Raw genomic sequence first — 12,173 nt, 5'->3', positions numbered from 1 at the left:
TTTATATTAATTTTTGTTTTTGTTAAAATTAACACAAGCCGATTGTTATGACTTGTATTATTAATGTTTACAATTGAATTGTACCCGATTTGTTTATATTTATTTTGGWTTTTGTTTAAATAGTTTCCAGTTATATTTTTAATGTAATTAATATTCATGAATTGTACCTCAGAGGAGGTGAGGAAGAGCAATAAATATCCAACAAACTTTTGTTTCAAAAATATTCTTGAAAGTTTTGTTAATGTTTTCCGTAACAAATACTTTTTCACAAMAAAGTTGATCTACTACATTTCTTTTAATTACATCTCTGTGCCTAAAAAAGGCAGAYTTCGATCAGGTGATCTCAGCTGTGAAAAATCCTTGGAAAACAGCTGATTCTTTTGTTACTTGTAGGGTTATACAATGGGTCTGAGCGATGCCTCCGGAAACCAGCCGTCAATGACTGAATTTTCAAAAAAAAAAAAAATATGAAAAATTTCAAAAACTTTATGGAGTAAAAGTCGCAAGAGATGCTTGACCACATCGATGAGGGCCTTACATTCATCAAAGTCAACATTATTAGTGACGAAACGTGGGTTTACTAACAAAGCGTCCAACAGTCTAATGAATGGTGCTCAAATCAGCTGAAACCGACCATCCCAGCAGAGGCATATAAAATATTTATATGATTGCCTTGGCTGAGAAAGAGCCTATTTTAAAAGCGATTATAAAGACATGTAATGAAATATGTGAAAATGTTAATATCAATTACATTATTCAAAGACAAAAGTTTCGGCATGTTTGGAAGTTTAAAGTTCAAATCTATATTTTCAAAAATTTATACATGTAGGTAACAGCCCAACTAATATTTACTATTCGAAAACATCGAATTTCATCAAAATAAGGCCAAAAAGCTGAATCATGGACTTAGTGGGTCAAAATATCCRGAAATAATATTAGAAATTGAGTGGGGAGCATACATTGATGTCTAGGGACAATAATAGCAACAAATTGTAGGCCAAAAAACTGTTAAAACTATTGTAATTACTTTTGATTTACATAAATAGTGTAAATCAGTGTACGTAAACTTTTTTGATATACATTATGACCATTTTAAGCTTTAGCACTAATTTTTTTTATTTGTTTAAAATTAATTACTTTGATATGTTATATTTAATGCTAAATATACATATCTTGAAATGGATAGAAAAAAAAACACAAAATTTATTCATTTTAAAGCAAACAAACGTGTCGTAATTTACTAGAACTAGGTGTATGTTAACTTTATTGGTCCACTGTATATAACCATTTCATAACCAAAACTCAAATTTAGTTTCAATATGAATGGCTTCTTTTAAATCGTTTTTCTTTCGCCTGTACACTTTTGAAAAATGACGTTACGTTATTGTGCATTTTAGGTGACGATTTGTAGAATAAAAATTTGATCTACATATGTGGATATATTCTTTTAAATAACGAATAATCACCACAACAATCATATAACATATTACAAGAAACACAGTAAATTATAGGAATTCCAAAATCCTCTCCACAAAAGCAGACGATTGTAAGAAGGTCGCTCTTTCCAACAGCCTCATAACCGGTATATGTATGTATGTGCATATGTAAGTACTTATGTTAAGCGCAGCTCACAATTGTTGAGGCCACAAGCCGCCACGATCAATTTTCAACAGCTTTCGTGTATATCAATAAAAAGACCTAACATTAACAGGTTAATGTTAATTATATTTACGAGGCAAATTAAAAGTAAAAATATATGCGGAAATTAGTGGTTGCGAAGTACAAAAAAAGAAAATGGCAGGGAAACTTTGCCAAAAATGCTTACGCATGCGGCCTATTAAACAAAAATTTGTGAGCGTGTATATGCGCGTGTGTGAATGACTTTTAAGCACTAGGCATACTTTAAGTTAACTGCGCACACACATATACACACATGCATGGCTATTAAACAYCACACACAGAGGCGCACTACCTGAAAGTCATTAATTATATAAGCTATAAATACCCGCAAGAGGGGTGGTGGTGGTGGTGTTGTTGTTGTTGTTGGCTTGGTGGCAGCAAACACACAACTCATTGCTCGGCCTAGCGACAGATTTTGCAGGCAGCTGCTAATTAACGCATAATTTAGCGCTTTTGCGGCGGTTAGCGAGCTCAATTGCATACACACATACATACGTACATGGAGTAAATAATTACTAGTTAAAAGCAAAAGTATATACGTACGTATGTACATACATATACATATATGTACATATGTAAGTGAAAAGTTAAACAGAGTAAAAACCATTTTTTTGCAGCTACAAAATATTACGCGCGCTGACATTCATAGGTTGGAGTTGAAAAATACTTGAGTGCCCAAGTTTTGTAATAATTCCAACAAGCCGACGCCGCAGTGGTGGTGTGCTTCTTAGTGGAGCACAATGCATGAAAATACAATTTAATTCGAAATGAAGCCTTGAAGGTTGCCACTGCCAAGTCATTACCAATGCCATTACCAAAGCGCTGGAGAGTGCCACACCCTAATTCAGGCGTAAACGAAGTATGTATGCGTCTTATTTAATATTTTTTTGATTATTTTTTTATGCATATTCTTTAGTAATTTTTTTTTTGGAAGTATTGTTTTATTGTTTCGTAATTTTTACTTTTTTTTAATTTTTTTTTTTTTAATATTTTTTCGTAATTTTTTTTTTATGTTTTTATTGTTGTCTCGCAGCTCTTGACTTCACTAAATGCGTATGTCTTTATTTTCGCAAAGTCTGCCTTGCAGACAGGCATAAAAGTCATTTCCGTTTCGATATATGCGCGCATTGGGTGAGCATGGTGGCGGCAGTTTGCGCATGCGCGCAAATACTTTATTTTTAATAGCAAAATGTGGTGTATGTCAGTTTAAATTAACATTTCTTATATGCTGACTCAGTTATTTATTTTTAGCCTTGTGCTTTGGGGCGTTGAACGTTCATAAGCGTGTGCGTAAGTTTGTGTACAGGAAGACAAGCGCTCTTGGCTACGGTGGTAAGGCGAATCTTAATTTTATAAGCGACGCAGATTCCAAAAAAAAAAAAATAAATAAATAAAGCAATTGTTTACGGTTAGCCGCGGACGCGATCAGCATTTTTTGATATGCCGCAAGAAGATTCGATCGTGAAATTCAAATTAGAGCGAATGGTTGCATAGATTTGCATGGAGATGTGGGAGCTGAAAGTGGTCTTTTACTGCAGGCAGAATTACTGGAGCTTCACTGAAATGCGCAGTAGAAAACGCATGAAAATTACAGAAACATAACTGGAATTTTTGTAAAAATAAGAGAAAGCGAAAAGTTATCCAAAAATTAAAAAAAAAATAATCATATTTCAAAAAATATTAAAAATAAAAATGAATTAGAAAAATTTTAAAATTACGGCATTCAAAACCAGGTACGTATGTATAAATAAAAAATTAGACAGCAGCTTCAACTTTGTGAAACCGCACCGTGCTTTGCCGCGCACCCACAAGCCCATTTACAAGCTGATGCGTTGTCGATAACGAGTTGAAACAAAAGCCTCCAGGCAACGCATCAAGCAAGTCGAACGTAACACGACAAGTAAAAACGACGCTCGTAACACACTCAAGTATAATCAAGTCGACAAAAACAACACCAAAATCATAAACAAAACAACAATACGCTTAACGCTGTCACACAAACAACATTCAAGCGATGAATTCAAGGTCAGATTTTGTACAAATTCGAAGTTGGCCGTTCAACTACGATTGAAGACAATTTATGGAACACGTTAAGGGTTCCAATGAAAATCGTAAGTGCGAGCAACACAAAAACCAAAAACTCAAAAAAAAAAAATATGTAACACACTCACACACACCGGTGTACAAAGGTTATGACGAAGTAAAGCAAGTAAGAAACACACAGTAAAAGTAATAAAACTGCGTAACACGAAAAAGCACATTCAAGCAGCCAAACTCGTGACGGGCTGACTTGATGAAACAAACGCGTACTTATTTCTCGTCATTTTTCGACTATTTCGAAAGGGGTTAACCATATGAAGACACGCTTCGGCAAAGCTGACATGAAGCGTACAAATTAAGAACTCGATAGACCCAACGAAAGTCTTGTTTGCTTTATGGCTGTGACTGTATTTTATTTTGTTTGGGGCACAAAATATGTATGGGATTGCAATGACTAACGTCAAAGTGTAGTGGTTTGCATTTATTTTTTTCCATAATTTTTTATAGGTAATGGTAATTTTGTTTATACAGCCTGAAAGCGCTAGAGCGTCAATGTTTGCGTAAAGGAAATTGTGCTGCCATCTGACGAAGAAACTATGGACGTAGTTCGCAAGGTGCGGTCCAATTTTAGGGGAAAACAATGAAATACAGTGAGGCACATTACTTGACTTACAAGTTATTAGTTTTTTTTTTTTTTATTGTAAAAAGATTCGAGGAATAAGCACTAATTGTACCGAAGAGAAGTAACGCACTTCAGATGACGAAGAAAACTGAGTATGAACTCGAGTTTATGGTTTTGTGTTTGTGAAGAAATATCAATTACCTGAATTGCAATGTTTGGGGAACGAACGCTTCTCTTATTCTGTAAATTCTATACATTGGGGAGTTAAAATAAGCCAGACATTGGGCAGGTTTTTGTATAATTTTGAGTTTTGGAAACGTTAGAAAACTCTCGCTTTCAAAGAAACAAAATATTAGGGAATATTAGAAGTCTATTAGCGGTGTTTCAGGCTACCGTTAAATTTAGTTAATTGACTAATAGTCTACACTAACACTACTCAGCAAATCTGGAACATTTTATTTGCTATATTTATGCTAAATCTTTTGAAGGCAATTTTTTCTCAAATGTTGACTTTCGCTTACACTGCTGACCGGTTTTCCTTATAAGGGGTTACATGGGTTTACGGGTTTAAAAAAATCGATTTTTTATTGTATTATTAATTTCTACAACACCCCTAAAACATTGTCCTAAATTTTAAAGGTCTTGATCAGAGTAATACTTTCGGATATACACCCTTGAGAGTTTGGGCGCTCGAGGCTAGCTAGCATTTTGAAGTCGATTGGCAAGATTTCTCCAGAACTACTCAACCGATCTTCATGAAATTTTACACAAGTCTTTGATATACATTTCTTAGACTTGGACGAAGAATTTTTTTTTTCGATTATAACTATTTGAAATAAAAATGTGGCGACATTTTTACTGAGATATAATTGTTTTTTTTTTTTTTGTGTGAAAATGTCTGCCAAAAACCCAATATTCAGTTTTTTTCTTTCGTCAAAGTTTTAAGTTAAGGTCTTAACTAAAACACGTTTTTTTTTTTCACTTTAGATAATCTTGTAAGTAGTTATATGAGAAGTGCATAAGGAGGATATATTATGGAATTAAGTTTAAGATTCGATATAAAGATATAAAAAGATTAAAAATTTCATTTCTTTTTTTCGAGCCATGAATTTTTATAAAAGTGAGAAGACTCTAAAATTGTACGGCAGAAATGTAAAATATAGAATTTCTTCGATTGGTAGTGGAAAAACTAATCCAGCAACTAATCGGACGACACCATTTTGTAGGTAATATTCAGCTTTTAAGCTTAAAAACATTTTATTCTTCACAAAAAATAGGCATAATTCGAGAGTATGGGATTGGGAGAGTATATCGCACATGAGCTTCTTATGTTCTTATTGTATGTAAAAAATAAAAAGAAATTTCGATTACATTAATGCTAATTAAACCCGTTTAGATAGCTATAATAATTTAATTTACACATTTCCAAAAATTAAAAATCGAATGGGAAAAAATGGAAATATAATTTTTTTTTTTTTTTTGCAAAACTCAGGTGTAAAATTAATTACAGGTTGTAGTATAGAATTAAAAAGCGGGGCTATTACTAATATTTTTTTACAATTTATATTTGGACTCATTGTAAAAATTTAAGGTAAGCGTTGATCAATATGATCATTGTTTTTGTTTTTAATTTCAAGAGGGAGAGAGAAATATTTGTATTAAGTCTGAAGCATTATCTGCAAAATCCTTGCGTTTTGAAGGAAAATACTAGCAAGAACATGGTTTTCAACATGGGTTTCAGTTATTGTATATTAAAAACTACGTAAGAAAAGGAGACTGTGCTCAAACAAACTGAAAAAGAACACTTAAAACATTACGAATTAGACGATAATGCACGACAACAAGTTATGATTTCGTTTTATGACAACAATGCAGAAATTTGAACGGAGAAGTAAAGAGGAAGCAAAGGATCGTTACAAGTCTCCAACTGGCTTAACTTTGAGGAGCCTTTTAAACCCAAATATATTGTACTTCGTATTGATGTTTTCATATTTTGATATGATATTTTGTTATAACTTTTGTTTAATTCATTTTCCACTCTATGAAGAAACTCATATGTTTTCTTGTGGCATCGTTTGTGGTCATACCAAATGAGTTTGCCTGCGTGCAATACCTATTAAGGGAAAAGCCGAATAAAAATCTGTCGCAATGAGTTTATTGATCGCACAAACAAACAAAACATTAGAAACAAAGAAGAATGCAAACGAAGGCAAAGGCAACAGGAAAGAAGTGTGAATAAGATTACAAGTAATGGTCGTATTATTTCATTGTTGAGCACGAAAAACGTAGAGCGTATATAATTTCTCGATTGTCGACAAGTTGATTTTTTCTTTTTGTTGTTTTCACACAAATGTTGATGAAAAAATAACAAAATTTCAGTAATTGCGGCGCTTAAACTGGATTTTCTAGAAGCCACTAGGCACAGAGTTTCTTCAACTCTCAAAATCGCTGATGCATTTAGAAGTCAGCGACCGAACTATTGATGCCAGCTTTCGAAATAGGAATTTGTGCTGTATTTTTGTTGTCACTTGTGTAGAAAAATATTTGCAAAATAAATATAAAAAAATAATATAAAAAATTGTAAAAATAAAAGAAGATACACATGTACTATAAATGCAAATAAAAAATTAAAAAAATAAAAAATTAAAAAAATAAAAAATAAAAAAAAAATTATAAATAAAAAAAATAAAAATTAACTGAAAAACATTTTAAACAAAAAAATTAAATAAAAAAAATTAAATTAAAAAAATAAAAATATTTTTAGTCGTTTCTAATATTTTGTGTGCTCACTCAAATAATTTTCTTATGAAAGGGCATATATCTGGCTGTTGCAAAAAAGCACAGAATGCACACAACTCATTAAGTTACATTTTTAATTAACGAAAATATTTAATTTTTTTTTTTTTGTAGGCCACCCGCTCTTGGTTTTGCTGTTTCGCACAAAGTAATGCGATTTCTTAGCGGTTTGCGCGCTCTTGCGTTTGCCGTGCCGCCGATAAAAGCGAATTTGCAACACAAACGTAACAAAAATTAACAAGAATAAATAAGAATTATATGTATATGTATGTATGTGTGTATGTGCCAGTGGCAAATGAAAAAAACTCCGATACGAAGCAGCGCCAAGCACTCCTTATCAGCGCACCACATCCACACCCTCACTGCGCCACCTCTGTCGACGTGGGCGTCCGCAGCGCTTAGACGGCAGTCGGTTTTTTAATTTATATTTACTCTACATATTACGTGTTTTTTATGTTTCCGCCCCTTCTGTTGACACATAATTTTTTCTATCGGCAAATAACATTTCGCAAGCATTGGCAGCCGCACACTCACCTACAGAGTGTAGCACTGCGATAAGTTGCAGAAGTTGCATGAATCGCTTCATGTTGTATATAAAATCAAGCCATGAGACGCTCTACGAAAGCCAGCAAAAATTGCATATTATATTTATTTAATTAAGGGGAAAATAATTTCGAGAAGAAGGAATGCAAAATTAATGCAACTAAAGCAAAAATTTGCTGCTGAAAACTTCACTGTGCTTTATTGGCAGAAATACAACGTAAACAAGCCGGCGCCGCAACCGAGAGCCACTGCAACAAAAATTCCCTGTGCTGACGCTTTGACGAAAGCGTCTGAAATTTTATCCATTTCGTTGTCGCGGCCGATGTCGTAACAACTTCAGTATTTTGAGTAATTTCTGCGAAATTTGCGGTTACAGCTGGAAGCCTGGGAGCGTGAATTTCTTATTATTATTTATATTCTCTCTTCGTTGGTATTCGTTTGTCTATTGACGGTGTTGAGTTTTTCGCAAAAGTTCACACACATATATTTTATTTTTTTACAGATTTCCTTTTAAGCTGGTATAGATTACGTTAACTCATATTTCATGGCCTCAAACATATACCAAGATATATTCATGATATGTGTTTTCTTAGCCGGTTCTCATGGTCAGCTCGCATAGAGAGGCCTGTGCGAATAGTTGACTTTGTGACTCCTGCAGCGGTACTGACAAGATCAGTTCTTTAAAGGTAGTAGCAGGGGAAATAGAAGGGAAGTCTGCTTTCCGAATGCACAGGTTGGGTTCGCATGAACTCACTTCAGGCATCAGAATATTACTTGCTGCACTATATCGGACTGAATATACACTATGATGTTTCTGATTATATCAAACTAAACTTCGGACCTAGTGTACGAAAAACTAAAAGATTTTCAATCAGGCATCGGCACCTGAAATAACTGCTTGTTCAAATCTAGCAGTATTGAGGAGCCGAGTAGTATGACATCTAGAGAAGAGATCGATTTGTATGTAATAAACCCAAATTGTGTTTTATACGAGGTAGCGTCCATCGAGATCGATCTTATTTGCCAATATAAGTTTTAGATTAAACTTGTAAACACCTTTTTTGATTATTAATTGAAATATTAACTAAAAACATACCAGGTTTAGTCTACTTAAAAATAAAATAAAATACATTGTTTCTTAAAAAAGCGATTTCAACAGGTTTGATAACAAATCTCCAAAGGGTTCCCACGACAATCAGCCAAGTTCGACAGAATTCTGCCGTTACAACAACAACAGCATCGCATAACGTATTTTTGAGATACAATTTCTGTTCAAATCAATCAGAGTTTGTTAAGTTACGTGAAGCCTGCACAGCTTTAATTAACGGCACGACACCAAGAGTCTCACCTCAAATTATAAGTAATTGTTTGAAGGTTGGTTCATATTACAACAGCTGTCAATACTACATACATATGTAGGTATGCAAAGAATAACCGAAATTTTCAAAGCTTTTCAAATAAAATTTTTGGGAAAAGGCCCTTTAAAATTTAATATATTTATTGAACTACAGCGCGCTGAGCAGCTTTTGTCTCATTTGCGACTAATTTCAATTTAAAAATGAAAGGAAAATACCGGAAAGCCCAAACTGTCTTCTTGACATAACCAACTTTTGAAAATTCTAGTAAACACTCCAAAAATATTCTTGAAAATTCAAATTAATTTCTTCTATACTTCCCCGTAAAATTTAGGTCCGCTTACAACATTTGTCCTATTGACATTTGATTAAAGCGACTGTAGGAAAATGATCGAAATACTAACTAGTCACTGATCAGAGGTCGTGAAGATTGTAGAAAAAGTCTAGAGCAAGGCACCAGTGAAACTACAGAGCGTCTCTTGTGCACTTGTCCTACATTGGCATCCTTAAAGATGACTACTCCTCATGAACCTAGCAACTGAACTCCATATCACAAAGGAACACAGCTGCTCTATGCATGACTAATTGGCCTACTAGACTATTATAAACTTACATTGAATATTGTCTGGGAACAAATCGATATTTCTCTATCGAACAATGTTCCTAAAATAAGTCCTGAAATTGGCTTATTAAGAGCTGAAAAGTTTCGTAGTTCTCGCCATCACTGTTATAAGAAATATTTCGCAAATTATTTCATTTCCAGGTACCAACGAAGGCATGCACAGGAAGGAAGTGCTATCTAACTATCTGTATTCGTATGTATTTAGCGATCGATGCTGGTTAAGGACGAGAGGTAGCAAGAGGAAACAGGTATAAGACAACACGTGCGCAGGTAACCAACCGGCGAAAGAGTGTAAAAAATAATAGCGAACGATTGAAGACGAAAGTGGTATCATATGACGCAAAGAAGTGGTTAATTTTATGGTAGAAGAGGAGCGTGAAGAGTGCAGAATTAGAAGAAACTAGGTGAAGCAAAAAACATATGTACGGACTATTTACAAGTGGCTTAAGACATTTATTATTGATTACAACGAGTAGATATGCTTGGATAAGCAAAAGAAAACGGTGGCGAAGAGAGTAGGTATTACAGAGATAGAGTAAGTAGACATGTTTGTATATATACAATGGTAATTTGACGAACTTTTTAATTAAACATTATTTTTTTTACGCACTTACAGTTTGCACAATTGGCTGACAAAGAGGCAGAATGCTGATTGGATTATGTGGCGGCTGGAACGCTGGTTTTTGCTCTGCGATTGAGATGGCACCACTTGCAAATAACGCGCAGATCTCGACTTCAAAACGACACTGGGGTTTTTCAATGTTTTATACAACTTTTTTTTAAGGTTTTGATTTAATTTTTCTCTCAAACACACACTTCACTTACAATTTTGTCAATAATTAAGAGTAACACTTAAATTAATTTTGAGCGGAAAAAATCAAATTCATAAACACACACAATTCTCGATGACGAAATTGCGACACACTTCGAGGCGTATGGTTGGACTTGAACAAATAATGCTCGGGGTATATTTTCTTAAAACTGAACAAACTGAAAAAATAAGATTTTTATTAAAGCTGACTTAGCTTTCTGCTTATTAGTGTTGTTTGTCATTTGACTACCGACCAATTGCGTATTTGACCGAAGTCAAAGCTAAAGGACAGTGGACAAATGACGGAATTTATACACACACGCACACACAGTTGCCTTGAAATGCTTTGTGCTCCGGCGGTGGCACGCACTGCTTCCAACTGGATTGTGAATTCCACGGGATGGGATGTACAATATGTCCTTTACAGGTACACGATCGAACACGTTGGCAACAAAGGTAGCGCGCCTGCAAACGAATGTGAGAATGACGACTGGAAGGAGAGCCGTTTGCGATTTGCTTTTGCTAACAGAACGCGAGCTACACGGTAGTAAAATAAAATTATACGCGGAAATTACCGACACAAAGGATACAAATGCTTGTACTCGGAGCGACACACAACGACGGCAGACACAAGGACACACTGGCACGTCCGTATTTATGAATATATATTTTTCCGTTAAAACAACTAATTACAGCGAAATACGAGTTACAATAAAACAAAAACGCGAAAGAAAATACTAATATACAAATATAAACAATTTTTCAACAAGGAAAAAATTGAAATGAGACAAATTTTTCGTTTCGCTTTCAGTTTTCCAAAGCTACAAACGCACTGCACACTGCTATTGTAACCGTACACTACACTGTGGAGTGAGCTGCGCGGAATGTGACGGGCGCGAGTGCACGCCTGGCGATTTTTGGCACACGACGATCGCGAAAATGGTCACTGTGGCAACCTGTCGGCGCAAAACACTTACGAATATCTTCCGCACAAAATGCTCCTTTTATTTCGCTAATTAGTTACTGCGGTAACTTCTAAAATTTCCACATTAACACTGCCAAATATGGTTGTTCCAACACTTTTCACTTTCAATTCAACAATTGGCACTGTTTTTACTGCGATTGCTTGTTAAATTCGCTAGTTTCACATGCGCTTTGTATATTTTGCGGTTTGTTTTCTAAATTCCATACAGACACACCGATGAATTCTGTGTAAAAACTGAGACTGAGATTCTGTATTGTTAAAAGCGAATGCGGAGCCGTCGACAACGAAACGAAGGCGAACAAGAACAAGCAACATTAATGGCAAGCATACGATCAAAAATCTTTTCTTGCATTGTCTTCCACTCTTCTTCATGTTTTTGTTTTCGTTTACTTTGCTTCTTCGCCATGTTCGTGCTTAACCATCAGCTCTTTATCGTGTTTCTCCGACTTCGCTCACTCAATTGTTCTTGTATGTTACTTGCCGTACATTTGCTGTTGCTGTTGTTGCGCGACGGCGTGCACACAACACACACGAAGCAAGCAGTCGTCGCAGGCAAACAATACAAAGCGCAACAATTTGCGATGAAGAAGCAATAACAAAGCAAAGAGAAGTTTTTGGATAAATTTACGAGACGGCATAAGGCGAAACCACATGTATGTATGTGAGCAAGAATAAACCAAAAACAATGCAACGTGATCTTAACATAAACAACAGTAAAC

General features: G+C 34.7%; 1 protein-coding gene across 5 annotated transcripts in view; it reads right to left on the bottom strand.

Moving 5' to 3' along the window:
* LOC108970440 (polypyrimidine tract-binding protein 1) overlaps positions 1-11,704 on the bottom strand; it is a 390,952-nt gene extending 379,248 nt beyond the window's left edge. For 2 of the 5 annotated variants that reach the window (XM_018935823.1, XM_018935827.1), the window contains exons 1-2: positions 10,795-11,261; positions 10,273-10,648 (exon numbers count right to left, since the gene is read on the bottom strand). The gene's annotated coding sequence lies outside the window, so the exon portion shown is untranslated. Of the gene's footprint in view, positions 1-10,272; positions 10,649-10,788; positions 11,262-11,446 lie in introns of those variants that run through there. The other 3 variants (XM_018935824.1, XM_018935825.1, XM_018935826.1) reach the window with 3 other exon arrangements.
* Between the last annotated feature and the right edge of the window lie 469 nt (positions 11,705-12,173).

The sequence above is a fragment of the Bactrocera latifrons genome, unplaced genomic scaffold (assembly GCF_001853355.1).
Source record: "Bactrocera latifrons isolate USDA-ARS-PBARC rearing strain unplaced genomic scaffold, ASM185335v1 scaffold_3, whole genome shotgun sequence".
Classification (NCBI taxonomy): Eukaryota; Metazoa; Arthropoda; class Insecta; order Diptera; family Tephritidae; genus Bactrocera; species Bactrocera latifrons.
The sequence above is the reverse complement of the archived record's forward strand: the minus strand, read 5'-3'. Positions and strand labels throughout refer to the sequence as shown.